This window comes from Eucyclogobius newberryi, unplaced genomic scaffold (assembly GCF_026437365.1).
Source record: "Eucyclogobius newberryi isolate DKJ021-1_F unplaced genomic scaffold, fEucNew1.0.hap1 SCAF_7, whole genome shotgun sequence".
NCBI lineage: Eukaryota > Metazoa > Chordata > Actinopteri > Gobiiformes > Gobiidae > Eucyclogobius > Eucyclogobius newberryi.
The window spans coordinates 8,573,070-8,589,805 of NW_027316389.1; the positions used below are offsets into that span (position 1 = coordinate 8,573,070).

At 47.4% G+C, this 16,736-nt stretch overlaps 1 pseudogene; it reads left to right on the forward strand.

The window, feature by feature from the left end:
• The first annotated feature begins 7,755 nt into the window (after window positions 1-7,755).
• LOC140348905 (E3 ubiquitin-protein ligase TRIM39-like) lies at window positions 7,756-13,511 on the forward strand (annotated as a pseudogene).
• Window positions 13,512-16,736: the final 3,225 nt, after the last annotated feature.

Below are 16,736 nucleotides of genomic sequence, written 5' to 3' on the forward strand. Positions count from 1 at the left end.
CAGGTCCTCTCGTTTCCAGAATAGATAGAAGTTCTCAATGTAGTGTAGTCCTCTCGGGGGACACTCTTTGGACAGCCATGTGTTCAGCTGAAGAAGCCGGCTAAACTTGTTTATCCTCCTGTCGATGTTTGGAAGAGGTCCACTTATGAATGTTTTGATTTCCATTTTATCAAGCACGTCGAATAACTTCAAGAAGTCTCTCTTCAAAACTTCAGTCTGTTCTCGCCGCACGTCCACTGCACCCACGTGCACAATCAGCTGTTTAGCTCCTCGACTTTTGGCCAAAACATTAGGAACGGGTGACGTTATCTCAGAAACAGTGGCGCTGCTGAATGTAATTTTTTTCCATTGCATATTTGGGACTGTATTTCATAATGTATTTGATTGCTCATATTAAATATTTATACAGCCAGAACCCAGCCCTTTCAAAGAAGAAGGAAGCTGGGCGTCTACACTATAGATGCTAGGAACGTTTCCTGTACTTTCTCTCAGCCCAGCCTCTAAACAGTACAAGTGACCAGGGAGATGCCCAAGGACCACATCATCTGGTCGCTCTCCAATATGTTCTACGGCTGGAACCCCTGCTGCCTGGGACTGGCTGCGTTCATTCACTTCGTCAAGGTCAGTGTGATTTAAGTATTAATGACATACATTCAAACATTTAGGGTGCAGCGAGAAAGTCGGGAGTCCAAGCCAGACCGGCCCTTAGTGTTGGGCGTCGTCCCTGTGGTTGTCAACTCAGAACATGCTCAACAGGTCAAATCCTCCAGCTAAAGTGGTCCTGAGACGAGCTCAAGCCCTGGAGAATATTGTGTACATAATATTGTGTACATACTAGAATATTGTGTACATACTAGGAACGTCACGATATCACGTTTTTCCCGATTATATTGTCACATTTATCGATTAACCTAATAATTGTGACATCCCTGGTACACACTAAGTCTATTTTTATCTTATTAGCCAATTTAAATTGTTTTTCTTTAATGCATGCCTTATTTGATATATATTTGCTTAATTATTGTTCATTGTTTTATGTTGCACCGACAGATGTAGACAACAAAGGTACAGTACGGGGACAATAAAGTGCACCTTAAACTATTTGTATACTTAATATTATGCTGGATATTTAGCCTGCCTGACGTACGTCCTGCATTCTTCAGTTTTAAGATAAGATAAGATATTCCTTTATTGTCCCACATGGGGAAATTTCATTGGTGCAACGCAGGTAGATACAGAGGTAGATACAGAAGAACAGATCACTTATAGGAAGTCTGAAAAACACTTTCAGTAGAAGATCTCCTATAAATAAATAAAAACTCCCATAGACAAATAAATAAATAAATACCATTGCATGTGATCCCGACGGTAATTGCACATGAATATGTGTCACGACAGCACATAGATTGCACATGAATTTCACAGTAATTGCACATGAATTGCACATGAATTTCACAGTAATTGCACATATGACAGAATTGCACATCAGTATTAGGTTAGGTCAGTATTGCGCCGGGATAACGTGACGATCTCCGGGTAAGACGACTGTTCTCCGCAGTTTCATGAGTTCCTCCTTTGTGGAAACGCGGTACGGCGCCGGCCGGGGGGCGGGGCCGGAGCCGGGGGGCGGGGCCGGAGCCGGGGGGCGGGGCCGGAGCCGGGGGGCGGAGCCAAGACACATCGCAACGACACGACGAAAACAACGCCTCGGTCCGTATGACGGGGAAGAAGAAGAGGAAGCGTGACCTGGTCGGTGACGATATGAACAGCGGGGAGGACTCCCCTGGAGCCACTGATCCTGTGCAGCGTAGGGCGTCTTCTTGCTCGTCTATGGAGGGCTCTCTCAGTGAGGAGCAGGGCGGGGGGGTTGCAGATGTCGGGGATGTGAGTTCAGAGTGTAAGGTGTTCATAAAGCTCGCGCAGGATAATGCGTCCTTTAAGGGGTGGGATCCGATGGCGTTGACAAGGAGCCTGACTGTAGCTGTGGGAGTGGTCAAGCATGCGAGTGTCCTTAGGGATGGCTCGCTGCTGGTTGTGTGCAAGGACGTGGCTCAGCAAAGGAAGGCGATTGAAGCTAAGTGTCTGGGGGGGAAGGACATTCTTGTGTCTGATGCTGTAAGAGGCACGGTCAGGGGAGTTATAGTAGGCGTCCCTACGACGACATCTGTGGATGACATAAAGGAGAATTTGACTGGAGCTAAGGTGGTGGATGCTAGGCGGTTGAAGATGACCCGGGATGGGGTAAGGTGTGACAGCCTGTCGATAATGATTAGATTTGAAGGTGGGATCCTGCCTCGTGTGGTGTGCGTTGGGTACATGCGCTATGGCGTACGCCCATATGTTCTGCCGCCCCTGCGTTGCTTCAAGTGCCAGCGCTTTGGGCATATTGCAGCGGTCTGTAGAGGGAAGCAGAAGTGTGGTAAATGTGCAGGAGACCACGAGTATGGGAAGTGTGACGACGGAGCAAAACTCAAGTGCTGTAACTGTGGGGGAGAGCATAGCTCTGCCTACGGGGGATGCGTGTTCAGCAAGAGGGCTGCGGAGGTGCAAAAAGTTAGAGCCTCTCAAGGCATATCCTACGCGGATGCGGTCAAGAAGGTGTCTGGTAGTCAGGTGACGGTGGATGCAGTGGGGGCTGCCAGTGCTGCTGGTGTCCTAGGCGACAGGGGAGGGGGCAGCGTTGCCCGCAGCCAGGGGGAGGTCCCCACTGGGATGCCCGTGAGTGTGGCTTCCACGGGCAGAGGCCCTGTGGGTGCGGAGGATGTACTGGTTGTGAAGAGGAAAGATTTCTTCCTCTTTATAGTGGAAGTGATTAACTGTACTGGGCAAACCAAGAAGAGATCCGAAAAGACTAAGATCATCGCTAAGGCTGCAGGGAAGTACTTTGGAGCTGGGGGCCCCGAGTGGACGGAGATAGAGGATGCGCTGCGGGAGGGCGCCCTGCCCCATTCTGGCAGTGGGAGTGGGGGGGCTCCCGATGCGCCGTCAGGTTCCGGGGGCTCATAATGGCGGTGGTTGTCTTGCAATGGAATGCGCGTAGTCTTCGTGCTAATGGCCAGGAATTTAAGCATTTTGTCTCTACCTTGTTGAACAAGCCTCACGTTATGTGCGTGCAGGAGACTTGGTTACGACCTAGGTGGGGTTTTGGGATACAAGGGTATGTGTGTGTTAGGAATGATAGGGAGCAGGGTAGAGGCGGAGGTGTGGCTGTGTTTGTCCGAGATGACCTAAATTACGTTGTTGTCAGTGTGAGTAAAGCGCCGGAGGCCCTGGCGGTGAGGGTCTGGCTGGGTGGTGAAGCTGTTACTGTGGTTAACCTTTATAATCCGTGTGGTGAGTTAACGCTAGAGTCCTTACATAGTATCGGTAAGGATGTTCGGGGAAAGGCCGTGTGGTGTGGGGATTTTAATGCGCATAGCGCTTTGTGGGGCGGTAGTGGTACCGATAGGTATGGGCAGGTGGTAGAGGGTTTTATCAATCAAAGGGAGTTGGTTTGTCTGAATGATGGGGGTGGGACCCGCTATGATATGGGGACCGGTGCGGAAAGTGCAATAGATCTTACACTTGTGTCCAAGGAGTTAGCTGGTGTTTGTAGTTGGGAGGTTCTTGGTAATCTTTCTTTTGGTAGCGATCACTATCTAGTCCGCACCGTGATTGGCTTTGGGAGCTGTGTGGTCAGGGGGACGAGGATCCAGAGGTGGCAGTTGGCAAGGGCGAACTGGGGGGCTTTCCTGAGGAAAGCTGATGATGGTTCTAGGGTTCTGCAGGAAGGAGGATTGACTCAGGTGGATGATCTCAATAGTGCAATTGTCTCGCTCATCACGCAGTCAGCGGTAGGCACGATTCCTAAGAGTGGTGGTAGTGGACATAGGAAGCGGGTGCCGTGGTGGACTGAAGCATGTGGTCATGCTGTTAGGGCGAGAAATGCGGCGTTTCGCCGGCTAAGGGTTGCCCACACTGAGGGTGCCCTCATTGACTACAAGAGGGCCCGCGCTGTTGTGCGGAAAACTGTGAGAACGGCCAAGAGTGCCTATTGGAGGCGGTATTGTTCCAAAATTGGGAGAGAAACGCGTCTCGGGGATGTTTGGGGGATGATTAAGCGGATGCATGGGGTTGAGCGCCGTCGTGGGACCCCGGTCCTAATACTGAATGGTGTTGAAGCAGTCAGCGACGTTGACAAAGCTGAACTGTTGGCCAGCACCTTTGTGTCGGTGCACAGCTCTGACAATCTCTCACCTGCGGAAAGGCACTACAGGGAGAGTACTTTGGCCCAGAATTCTGAGCTGATTGGGCACCAGCCTTCGACTCAAGATGACCTTGACCTTCCGTTTAGTTTGTTTGAGCTAAGGAGAGCACTTTCTAAGGCGAAACAGACAGCCCCGGGTAAAGATGAGGTGTGCTATGACATGCTCTCTCATTTGACTGATGACACGCTTGGGCTAGTCCTGGGTCTTTTCAACCGTGTTTGGGATTCAAGTTGTGTTCCATCTGCGTGGAAACAGTCTACGGTGGTGCCGGTTCTGAAGCCGGGTAGGCCAGCGTCTGACCCTTCAAGTTATAGGCCGATTGCCTTGACGTCGCAGCTCGGGAAAACGATGGAGCGCATGGTTACCGAGCGGTTGGATTACTTCTTGGAGAGTCAGGGTTTGCTTCCCGCGCACCAGAGTGGTTTCCGTAGGGGCAGGAACACCATGGATTCCGTGTTGTGTTTGGAATCTGATATCCAGCTGGCCAGGGCTCAGAAAGAAAAGGTTATTGCGGTGCTCTTCGATGTGGAGAAGGCGTACGATATGGTTTGGAAGGATGGGCTCCTCATTAAGCTGCGGAAGTGTGGTGTGAAGGGTAAACTGTTTAACTGGGTCCGGAGCTTTCTGTCTGGCCGGCGTATCCAAACCAGAGTGGGCGCTGCTTACTCTGGGGTCTATGGGGTGGAGAATGAGATCCCGCAGGGGAGTGTGTGTAGCCCTATCTTGTTCAATGTTATGATTAAGGACATCTTTGACGACGTGGATGGGTCTGTTGGGAGGAGCCTTTATGCTGACGATGGCGCTCTATGGGTGAGAGGGAGGAATCTCCGGTTTTACGAGGCGAAACTGCAAAGGGCAATACAGCAGGTGGAGCAGTGGACCCTGAAGTGGGGGTTTAAACTGTCCGTACGGAAGTCTCAAGTGATCTGTTTCTTCAATGGACATAGGGACGTCTCCCTTCGACTGCATGGGCAGGTGCTCGAACAGGTCAGGGAGGTGAGGTTCTTGGGGGTCACCTTTGACGAGAGGCTTAGTTGGCGTCGGCACATTGATGAGGTCAGTGGTAAATGCAAAAGGGTGAATAACTTGCTTCGTTGTCTATCCGGCCAGGACTGGGGGGCCAGCAGAAGGTCGCTCCTGGGTATTTATCGGGCCGTCATGAGGGCGGCTATTGATTATGGCTGTATAGCCTACATGTCTGCGGCTGAGACTAACTTAAAGAAGCTTTATGTGGAGCAAGCCCAGGCCTTGCGCATCTGCTGTAGGGCTTTTAGGACCTCCCCTGTCTCGGCGCTGCAGGTTGAGTTGGGGGAATTGCCGTTACGGCTCCGGAGGCTAGAACTTCTGTTGGCTTACTGGGTGAATGTGCAAGGTCATACGAGCTCTCACCCGGTGAGGGACTTTCTCAGGGTTGATGGGGGGCAGAGTGAGGCTGGCGGTATGATTTTCAGCCAGGTAGGAAATGCGAAGGCGCGGCTTGCGGGGGTTGGTGATCTGCGTGTGAGCCCGTCGGTGGCTTTGTCTGCTATAGCTCCGTGGAAGTTTGTCCCGGCTCCTGTTTATGTTAGCTTGCATGGCAAGCTTAGAGGAGTCGCTGGGAGGGCACCGCAGTTTGCCGTTCAAGCGCTCATCGATAAGCACTCAGGTGATGTGTTTATTTATACCGACGGGTCTAGGGATCCTGAGAGTGGGCGTACTGGCGCCGCTTATTTTGTGCCTGACCTGGGGCTAGCGGTCAAGAAGAGGTTAACAGATCGCCTTTCTGTTTTCACGTCGGAACTTATAGCGATACGGTTAGCGTTGGAATGGGCGGAATCTGCTTTGCAGTGTTGCGGCATTGTGGTGGCCTCTGACAGCCTTTCTGCATTGCAAAGCATTAAATCTGGGAAATCGGATTGCAGACAGGATGTGTTGAATGGCATCTTCTGTCTGATGCTCTCCCTGTCCAGGAAGGATGTGAGGGTTTCCTTCATTTGGGTCCCTGCGCATGTGGGGGTGGATGGTAACGAAATGGCTGATGCACTGGCTAAACGTTCCCTTCGGCGGCCATCAATTGATGTGGCGGTTGAGTTAAGCAAATCTGAAATCAAGCCTGTTATCAAGAGTCATGTGGTCGGCCTTTGGCAGGAATTTTGGAGCCACTGTGTTACTGGACGGCATTTCTATCACATACAGGGTAGTGTGGGTCCTTGCGGGTCTATGGGCAGGAACGCGTGGGAGGAAAGGGCCTTCGCCCGCATGAGGATTGGCCATACTGGACTCAATTGGTCACTAAGTAGGATAGGCAAACATCCGACCGGTCTGTGTGGTCACTGTCGGGTGCCAGAGACTGTCGAGCATGTGCTGATTTGCTGTGAGGCTTATGATAGGGAAAGGGCCGGGTTGGCCTTGTGGTTTCGGAATAATGGGCGGGAGTTCAATCTGCGGAACGTTCTGGCGATCCAGTCACAGGGTTTGTGTCAGGCTGTGGTTGCTTACTTATGTAGCACAGGGCTGGGTAAACGTTTATAGAGGTGGGGGGTGTTGGAGACTGAGCCGAGGATGAGGAGCAAGAGGATGTTCTAACGCGCTTGGACTTCATGGGCCTAGAAACGCCAAAGTGATGGAAGAAGGACTTCTAAAGGATAAAACGACAAAGACGTCCCATGACCTCATGGGCTTTGTACTTCCAAAGCACCGAACGTCAAAGAGGGCGAGGAAGGTGAAGAAGAGTCTCCCTGGAATAAAGCCGGTTGGTCTCTGACACAACAACTATTCTAGTCACAAAAACACATCATGACCTCATGGGCTTTGTAACACCAAAGCAATGGGAGGAGTACTTTTACGGACTACGACAGAGTCTGAGGACTACGAAACGTCTGAGGAATAAAGTCTGGCGGTAATGCAACACTCGGATGCCAACCGCCATAAAACAACAACAACAACAACAACAACTCAATCCAGCCGAATAAAGTCAAAACAAGTTAATTTAAAGCGATTCCAGTGCGTGTCCCGATCGTTCGTGGAGTTCCTCTTTCATATAAACGTGTATATAAACGTGTATATAAACGTGTATATAAACGTGTACCGACGACACGCCGTACTTTAGCGCGGCCGGAGGGCGCGGGGAGGGGCTGGTGGGCTCGCTCGGAGCTAGCTCACGTCACAACAACACAACGAACGCAACGAAAAACGCTCAAATCCAGCCGAAAAAAGTCAAAAACAGTTGAATTAAAAAACTATTCCAGCGCGTGTCCCTATCGTACAGTAAAATAGAAAAAATATACTAACTATATTTACAAAATATAGGAGATAAAGCACAATAAGTGTGAGAAAGAAGAGAGAGCGTTTACACCGGGCTGCCAGCTGTACCAGCGCCTTTTGATGAATCCAAATAAAATCGTGTTGCAACAAGTATGTCTGCTCAGCCTTAGGCAGGGGAAGAAAGTAACACTAGCTTTGCTCTGGCTTTTTAAACTCTGATCTTTCCACTGCACCACATCCTGTGTCGACACTTCCTCAAACACAGACGACGTGTCAGCTCAAGAGGTCGACACACGAGCGGCTCAGAACAGACTGGACCCTCACGAGTGCAGTGACTGTGGTGAGTACAGCCGTCGTCATGGACACAACATGAATGAGCGCAAGAAAGTCACAAAAGTGTTTAGATGATGTCGTTCTTCTACATTTCTATGATCCATTAGTGCGTATGAGCGTTAGAGAAAGGCATGCTCAGTGTTGTACCTGAACGTTCATAATTTTGGTGAACGTGAACTGAACGCACTATTACTGCCGACGAACGATAATATGAACGCGTTCATTCTGGTGTCCGTGAACGGCACCTTCGTTCTTTTTATTTTCGTTCAATAAAGTGTCAGATTTCTAGAGACTTCCGGGCGAAAAACACCGATAAGTTGCCCAAAAAGAGCCGATGTCTGGCAAGAGTGAGAGCTCCAGTTGTAGAGGCGATAGATCGCAGAGACAGAGATTTCGCGTGTTGCACCACACTGCGCATGCACATCAAAACAAAAAGCAACATTGACGTGACAGCAGCGTGTGGTCAACAGAGCAGCAGGAGTCGCCCTACGACCAGTTACGTGAGTTTATGATAAGGTCGGTGAGGATGGGAACAATCTAACGTTTATGTGCAAACTTTGCCCAGCAAGTTTTCCCTCATGTTGTTGAGAATATTCTGTGGGGCTGAAAGCTGCTGCTGCTGCTAGTGTGGTGTTGAATGGACAGCAACACATGGGGGAAGTCTGTCCCCTCAATGTGAACGTATCCTGGTTGTGTAAGGATTAAAAATGGGATATGAAGATGAAATCTGACACATATTTTCAGTAATAAACTAATACAATAATTGCTGCCTGTGGTTGTATTTGGGCTGTGGAAATAATTCAGAACAATTATTGCATAATATTGAAAAAAATAACTGAACTAGTTCATTTTTTGGAGCAGTGAACTTAGTTCAAAATTTGAATTATGAACTATGAACTGAACTAGTTCATGTAAAAAGTGAACTTTCCCAACACTGGGCATGCTTGCTGCCCTTTAGTGTAAAACCATGAAATAATAAATCAAACTGCTTTCTGTTTAGTTCAAACCTCCACAAACATGTTCTGAAATGTGTCGGTGTAATCCCTCATTCGTCCAGGAGTGTTCCATTGTAGAAAAAGGTTCAGTTGTTTCATCTGGACTCAGTTTAGAAAAAAGGGGGGACTAATAGCCCATTAAAGGGCTGATAGTAAACAAAGAGGGTAAGTTTCTGTTGAAACAAACAACTTTTTCTACTTCAGAAGGGCCCGCCCCATGGGCTGGACTTACCATAGAATAGAATAAATATCTGAGTTCCCGGCCTAAATTCGCCTATTGACAACGACTCTTGGATGAGAGTCGAAACGTCTAGTTTTTTCCTTAAGCTACGTACAGACCGCTGCGGCCTAATGGCGCCCGACGCAGAATTTGAGCGCGTGTACATTTGAAAGGTTTACGCACTGGACACGCGCTCTCGACGCCCCGGGCACTATACACAGGCGCGCGCACGACGTGCTCGAGCTGTCTGCGCACATGTGCAGTAGAGGTGTTGTCGCATGAGCAGTGGAGTTGTTGATGGTGTGGCCTTTCATTGTGTAAAATGGCGGATATCGAGAGTGTTGTTTTCGCATTTTTGGTTTGTTTCTGTCTCTGTTTTCCACCGTGAATACATCGTACAGCTGCTTTCTCCCACACACGGCCACAATCAGTCTTTCGTCTGCCATTGTTGACGAAGAAGTGGCTCTTCTTGGGGAATTCCACGGGGAATACTGAAAATCCGAGGGGAAATACGCACGTACGTACGGGGGGCACGTACGTCGGGGGCGGCAGTAGCTCAGTGGTAGAGTGCTCGTCCTCTGATCCAAAGGTCGGCGGTTCGACTCCCCGCTCGGTCAGAGCGGTCAGATCCACTGGCCCGCAGGTTGGCGCAGCTGCCTCATGTAAATACTGCCGTTGCAAGACACTTAACCCAACTCGCCCCCCAGTGTCTGCGAACATCTGGGGTGTGAATGTGTGTGTGAATGGGTGACTGGTTCCTTGATGTAAAGCGCTTTGAGTATATAAATGTGACCATTTACCATTTACGTACGTCACTGGAGCGTCAGCTCTGATTGGCTGCTGCGCATCTGCTGCAGAGAACATATCTGAGCACGTCACGCTAGCCGCTTTCGTCGCCTCGGCTGCCTCACATGCGAGAGCGAAGAAAACGAAGAAATCGCGCCGCGTGAAACGCACTACGCGCTCGACGCGTTAGACTTTGAATGTAAACTGGCGGCTTCGGCCTCTTAAGGCAGTGGCTGCAGAGCCGCAGCGCGGTCACATAGCCCAGCAGTTTCAGGAGCCGCGACATGACCATATAGCCTCATGGCTAACCCTAACCCCAAGACCTAACCTTAACCCAGCGAGGAGGAGGAGGAGGAGCCGCCGCACAAAATAACATGGCAGTTTCGCGGCTCTGTAGACACTGCCTTTTTCTAAACTGAGTCCAGATGATGCAACTGAACCTTTTTCTACACGTTCTGAAATGATTCTTGTATTAGGTTAAGACTTCAGTGTCAGGACATTCTCAAACATGCATGAACATGGAGGAGGCTACTGTCTTTACACTCACATACTGTATGCAGGTGTAAAAAGTGTCTCCACTTTATCAATGCAAAGATAGAATATGATACTTCTTTTGTCAGTCTTTTGAAAGTACAGCTTTCCTTTCTCTCTCTCTGTGATAAAATGTGAATATATGATTATATTTCTGTGATGTATTTTATCTGCATAATAGTGATATTTTATCTACATCATTAGTCTCAGAGAAAAACGGGTGTGTGACAGCATTTGTTTGTGAAGGTGTCGCAAAGAATTGCCCCACGGGGGGTGTGACAGCCCAGAGGAGTTTGGGTAATGTTTACCCAAGGCTTGATCTCTAGGAAAAATACCAGCTGTAAAACAAGTGCCTTGATGTGAAGCTGACCAATGAGAAATGTGACCCGCCTATTCCAGAATATCTAATAAAACCAACCAGCATGGGAAAAAACGAGGTGAGACGCAGGAGGATTACGCAGCCTGTGTGATCAGTCCCGGCGTTTTCTCCCATGCATGCCATACAAATGTCTGATATTTCTGTGTCGTTTCATGTTCTAAGTTGAATTGTGTTCTCGATGTGTTAAGAAATAGCATCGGTGTATGTCTGATTCCATGACATTTTCTTATATCAGGCGCTGTCACTTTAAGGCTCTGCTGGTCTCGTCACTTTGCCAGTTTCACACTGACACTGGAAACAACATGCAGGAGTTTTAAAGTGACGTTTTCAATCATCAAGATAGAATTGTGTTAGAAATGTTTAGTTGTTTCAAATAAATCTTATAGATTTTTCCCTTACGACTCTTTACTGAGTTATGCATTTGTGTCGCTGTATTTACTTTAAGGACATGAGTAAATCACAGGCAGCACCTAAAAGTTCTGTTCAGTCCATAAAACATGTTGAGTTTAGTTTCACTTTGGCTTTTCCAGGGTCAGAACAGTGGCCCCGCCCACTTCTCTGTCAGCTCAAACCGACTACAAACAGGTGGAGAGTTCCATCATCGAACTCTTGGATTCATCCTTCTTTTTACTACAAACCCTCATCATTACGTTCTGTTCATTATCTGAGCTGCTCCGAGACACTCATGCGTTTACATGATTACGAAAAAAACATCTATTATAACATTCGGCTTTGACATCTTGACGAAACTACTACTATATATAACTATCATGCACATTTTTCGAACAGCAAGATGGATAGTTTTGTTCATCTTGTATGTAACGTCCGCGTTAGTTATTGTGCAGATAAATTTCACGCTAACCCTGGTGTTGTGTTCTTCCTTGTAATGATTTTGTTCCGAGGTCATACCTCAGCGTGGGTCGTGGAGCATGCGCACAAGCCTTGTGTAGTTTCATTGCGATTACGCAATCGCATGATCTGGGTTTCTCAATCGGAGAATTTGAAGGTGTTTACATGACACGAAGATGTCGGATTGTATCGGATAAAAGCAACTATTCAGTTTTTTCCTTTGCATGTAAACGTACTGAGTGACTGTTTTACAGGTTTATCAGCTTCATATGACTTTTTCACCCAATATGTCTCTGTCCTCAGGGTCAGAATGGCGGCTCTGAGGTCTGAGGACCAGTTCCTGTGCTCCATCTGTCTGGATCTCTTCACTGAACCAGTGTCCACTCCATGTGGACACAACTTCTGCAAACGCTGCCTCTCCCAGCACTGGGACACCAGCGCCCCCTGCAGGTGTCCTCTGTGTAAAGAGCTGTTCCACATCGAACCAGAGTTCAAAGTGAACACGCTGTTCTCAGAGATGGTCTCTCAGTTCAAACAGGAAGCAGGAAGTAGGTCTGAACCAGAGTCCAGACCTGGAGAAGTGTCCTGTGATTACTGCACCAGTCCCAAACTGAAGGCTCTGAAGTCCTGCCTGGTCTGTCTGTCCTCGTACTGTGAGACGCACCTTCAGCCTCATCTGAGCGTGCCCAGGCTGAGGAGCCACCAGCTGACCCAGCCTGTGGAGAACATAGAGGAGAGGATGTGTCCCCAACACCACAAACCTCTGGAGCTCTTCTGCAGCACCGACCGCAGCTGCGTCTGTACCATGTGCACTGTTTTAGAGCACCAGTCTCATAAGTTTGTGTCTCTGAAGGAAGAGTTCGACCGGAAAAAGGCCTCGCTGCAGCAGACTCAGGAGCAGAGCAGGGACATGGTGGAGCAGAGGAGGCTGAAGATCCAGGAGGTCCAGAGCTCAGTGCAGCTCAGTCAGAGAGCAGTCGACACAGAGACGGCCACAGGGCTGCAGGCCTTCACCGCTCTGATAAGAGTCTGTTCAGAGGAGCCGAGAGCGCTTCATACAAGAGCTCCAGGAGAGACAGAGACAGAGCCAGAAACAGGCTGAAGCTCTGGTCCTACAGCTGCAGCAGGAGATCTGTGAGCTGGAGCAGAGAAGCACTGAGGCAGAGCAGCTCCAACGCTCTGAAGACCACCTGCACTTCCTCCACCACTGCACTAAACTGACGCCCCCTACAGGCCTGAAGGACTGGAGCAGTGTGACACTGAAGACAGAGACGTATGAGGGAACTGCAGCCCGAGCTCTGTCTGAGCTGGAGGAGAGTCTAAAGGAGACTTTCACTGAAGAACGTAAGAAGGTGTCTAAGGCCAAACTGAAGACAATCAAACAGTTTGCTGTGGATCTCACTCTGGATCCAGACACTGCACATGTTAAACTGTTTGTGTCCAGAGATTTGAAGCAGGTTCATCACACGGATGACAGAATCTTCACAGACAGTCCTCAGAGATTTTCTTTTTTCAATGTTTTAACAAAACCAAGTTTTTCTTCAGGGAAGTTCTACTTTGAGGTTCAAGTCAAAAGGAAGACTGCATGGACTTTAGGAGTGGCCAAAGAGTCTGTAGAAAGAAAGAACTATAAGGCTCTGAACAGTAAATATGGATACTGGTGCCTTTTTATGAAGAACACAGATAAGTACGAGGCCTGTACTGATCCTCCAGTCCCTCTGTCTCTGAAGTGTCCTCCTCAGAAGGTCGGTGTGTTTGTGGACTATGACAAAGGTCTGGTCTCCTTTTATGATGCTGATTCTGCAGATCTCATCTACTCCTTCACCGGCTGCTGCTTCAAAGAGAAACTGTTTCCATTTTTAAATCCTCGTCATAACTCTTATGATCTTAACTCTGCTCCTCTGGTCCTCACCACAGTGAAGAAGTGACTCTGGGGTTCAGACCAATAATCATTAGTTTAATCCAATGTTGAGCCAAATACTTTGTAGTACTGCATGACTATGTGTGTATTTGAAGAGGAATATTGTTTAAGGTTAAAAGATTTATCTGTGCAAATGAAGTTATTCCATCTAAAATAACTGACATGTCCATGGCAACACAGTAAATAATCTCTCGTCTTGACAAACCTCAAACGGCTCTGAAAGTGTCACTGCTCTTTCTATCCCATGATCGGCTGAGAGGCCACTCCCCTCAGGCAGGAGGCCACTCCCCTCATGCAGGAGGCCACTCCCCTCATGCAGGAGGCCACTCCCCTCAGGCAGGAGGCCACTCCCCTCAGGCAGGAGGCCACTCCCCTCAGGCAGGAGGCCACTCTTTTTATTTTTATTCTTATTTTTTATCTATAGCTTATTGTTATTCTTATCCCATAACAGATTTAAATTGTTTCTCTTTTGACTTATTCATTGTTTTATGTTGCATCGATCACCAGGACAAGTTTTATGTTTGTGAATTCATTGACAACGACAATAAACCTTTTCTGATTCTGATAAACACGCATGAAAAGACCATTTTATCACAAAAACAGTGGCATTATGTCAAAAAAATACTAAAGCATTGAAACTTTTCATCAATAACTGACATAAGTCCTTATATTTGCACCTTTGTTTGGTCGTCAGTTGCTCTGGTTTGTGATCATCCAAAGCGCTCGGCAACGCCTCGTTTGTGGACGTTTCCAGTGACTTTTGTGCAGAAGACAAAGCACAACAGATTCTAACAAAACCTTTTCAATCTGTAACATTTTCTCTGACATTTATGTCTTTTACACTTTGTTTCACATATTATATCCAGACAAATCACTCGCATCAGCTGTTCACGTGGAAACGCAATAATCAGATTACGCCGGAAATCAGACAAGGATCTTCTGTTGCCTGCGTGTAAATACAGCCCGTGTTTAAAGCGCCCCCTACAGGTCGGAGCACTCATTGAACTCAAATACACTTACGTTTTATTTATTTAAATGTAGCTAAAAATTATTAAAATGTTATCACAGAATAGAACATGTTTTAGGTTTATACTTCCACTTCCTGTTTGTAATTGATGACATCACACTAGGAAATCATCTAATGTCACAATTTCTTTAAATTTGATGAATAAAAATACATGAGAGTGACTTTATTTTGTTGAATTAATGTTTAGAGAGTCAAAAAAGTTGTTTGTCTTTGTGTAAAATCTGCATAAACTTTGACTGGAATGAGTGTCCCTGGTGTGATGTCACTTCCTGTCATTTTCTACAGATTTTTCAACATTTTCTCCACAAATACCAGCTCGAACAGTGTAAAACTATAATATATATGTACAACAAGTATAAATACATCACATAAAGTCAAAATTAGTCAATCTTAAACACCTGTCACACGCACTTCAACTTCCTGTTGGATTAATACAAGTTACGTTTAACTCTTCTTTCATTTGAAGTCAGCGGTTCCTGGAGCCCTCACGAGTCACGTCGCGTACATCGTCGCCCCGGTAACGCTGCAGAGCTGGTGCTGATGGAAAGGCCCAGAGCAGAAAGGACTCGTACGGGTTTGTTCTCACCAGAACTCGTTCTCCGTCATGAAGAGCGGCGTCATCAGCTCGCCGACGGGCGGCTGGATCCACACCAACAACTTCTTGGAGTTTGTGCAGAAAAACAACGGAAGCCGAAAGTTTCAAAACGTGAAGGTCGCAAAGAAAACGCAAGCAATTCACAGCAGAGATCGTGTCCACGTCGCGCGACTTTGTTCGTTTTCCACCGATTTCAAAGAAAGTTTTGGACGATCGAGCGTTTCTGATCTGCTCTGACACGAGAAAAGTCGGTCCCTAGTTTTATCGGCATTTGCTTACTTCAAAAAATTCAATAATCATGACTTATCTGTTTTTTAATCATTGGAAAGTTTTTATTCTAATATTAGTGTTTTGGTTCTTTTTGGACCAAAGAAACTAAACTTCATGAATTGAACGATGAATGACTAAAGTAAGATGTCTGTGGTGAAAAACACAGGCCCATGTGCATGTTGTATACTTACTATTATTATGTATTACTGTAATAAACCAACAAAACTGACAATTATAATCATGTCGGCAAATAAAGTTTAAATTCCATTCATCTGATCTAAAACCTTGGCCGTTTGAAGAGCCGAGTTCACAAAGAGAGAGTTTGATGAAACGGTCTCTGTCACATGTGAAGTCTGTGGGAGGAAAGCTCTCTTCACTCTGCTTGTCCTCCAGGTTTCTACGTTTTCCCACTGGGTTTTGTAGCTTTTCCTCACAGAGAAGGAGCGTCTCAGGAGGAGATGTGGGTTCATCTGCTCGTCTTATTGACCAAAATGACTGTTTGGTTGAGACCTTTGTGCCGGTTGTTTTCGGCGCTGGAATCTCAGTTCTGATTGTAGTTTGTCTTTGCCACAGACGGAGCTCAGGCTGCTCTCATGCTACCTTCAAACTACACATTATTCATCATTTGTGTCGGAGCAGGCTAATTTCCGGCACATGTCGGCCTCAGTGAAACTAAGAAAAACTGTGTTTTAGTTTTTTCCCCCCAAATTTGTGATTTTCGTTTTTTTGCATTATGTGAAAGTTGAAGTTATAAAGGAGCCCCTCCGTGCTTCAGATATCAGTATTCATTACCTTAAAAGTACACATTAAGCTGTTAAAAATGGGTAGTTTTCGTGTGCCGGGCGGGGGGCGTTACCCTTTTTTCAGCCACGTACTGTTTACATATTTCGACCAATCAGTTGCTAACCCCATGGCTACAGCTACGTGCCTCTTCACATGCGGTTGGGGAGAGACCTTGTTCTCTCCTCTCAGAGACATTATTTACTCTCCAGACTTTCTCCAGAGATGATTACCTGGACTACATTGCAACGGAACTGAGGTACTTTTACTCCAATTGCTTAAAACGCTGTGTTTTAAGGCGGTGCGCACCGAAGCATGCAGGTTGGCCCTCGGGCGTTCGTTGGCCCTCGGGCGTTGCCAAGGTTATTACTGATACTCAGAAAGAACATGACAGCAGATACTTAATATAGAGTAGACTGGTCAGGGGAGAGCTAGAGGATGCTGCTAAGGAACAGGTAATGAGGAAATATGAACCACCACCAGTATTTGTTGCGAGACGAGACTTACTAGAGATGCGAGGAGCGTTGAGCCACCAAGATTGGAGGCAGGTAGGGACGAAC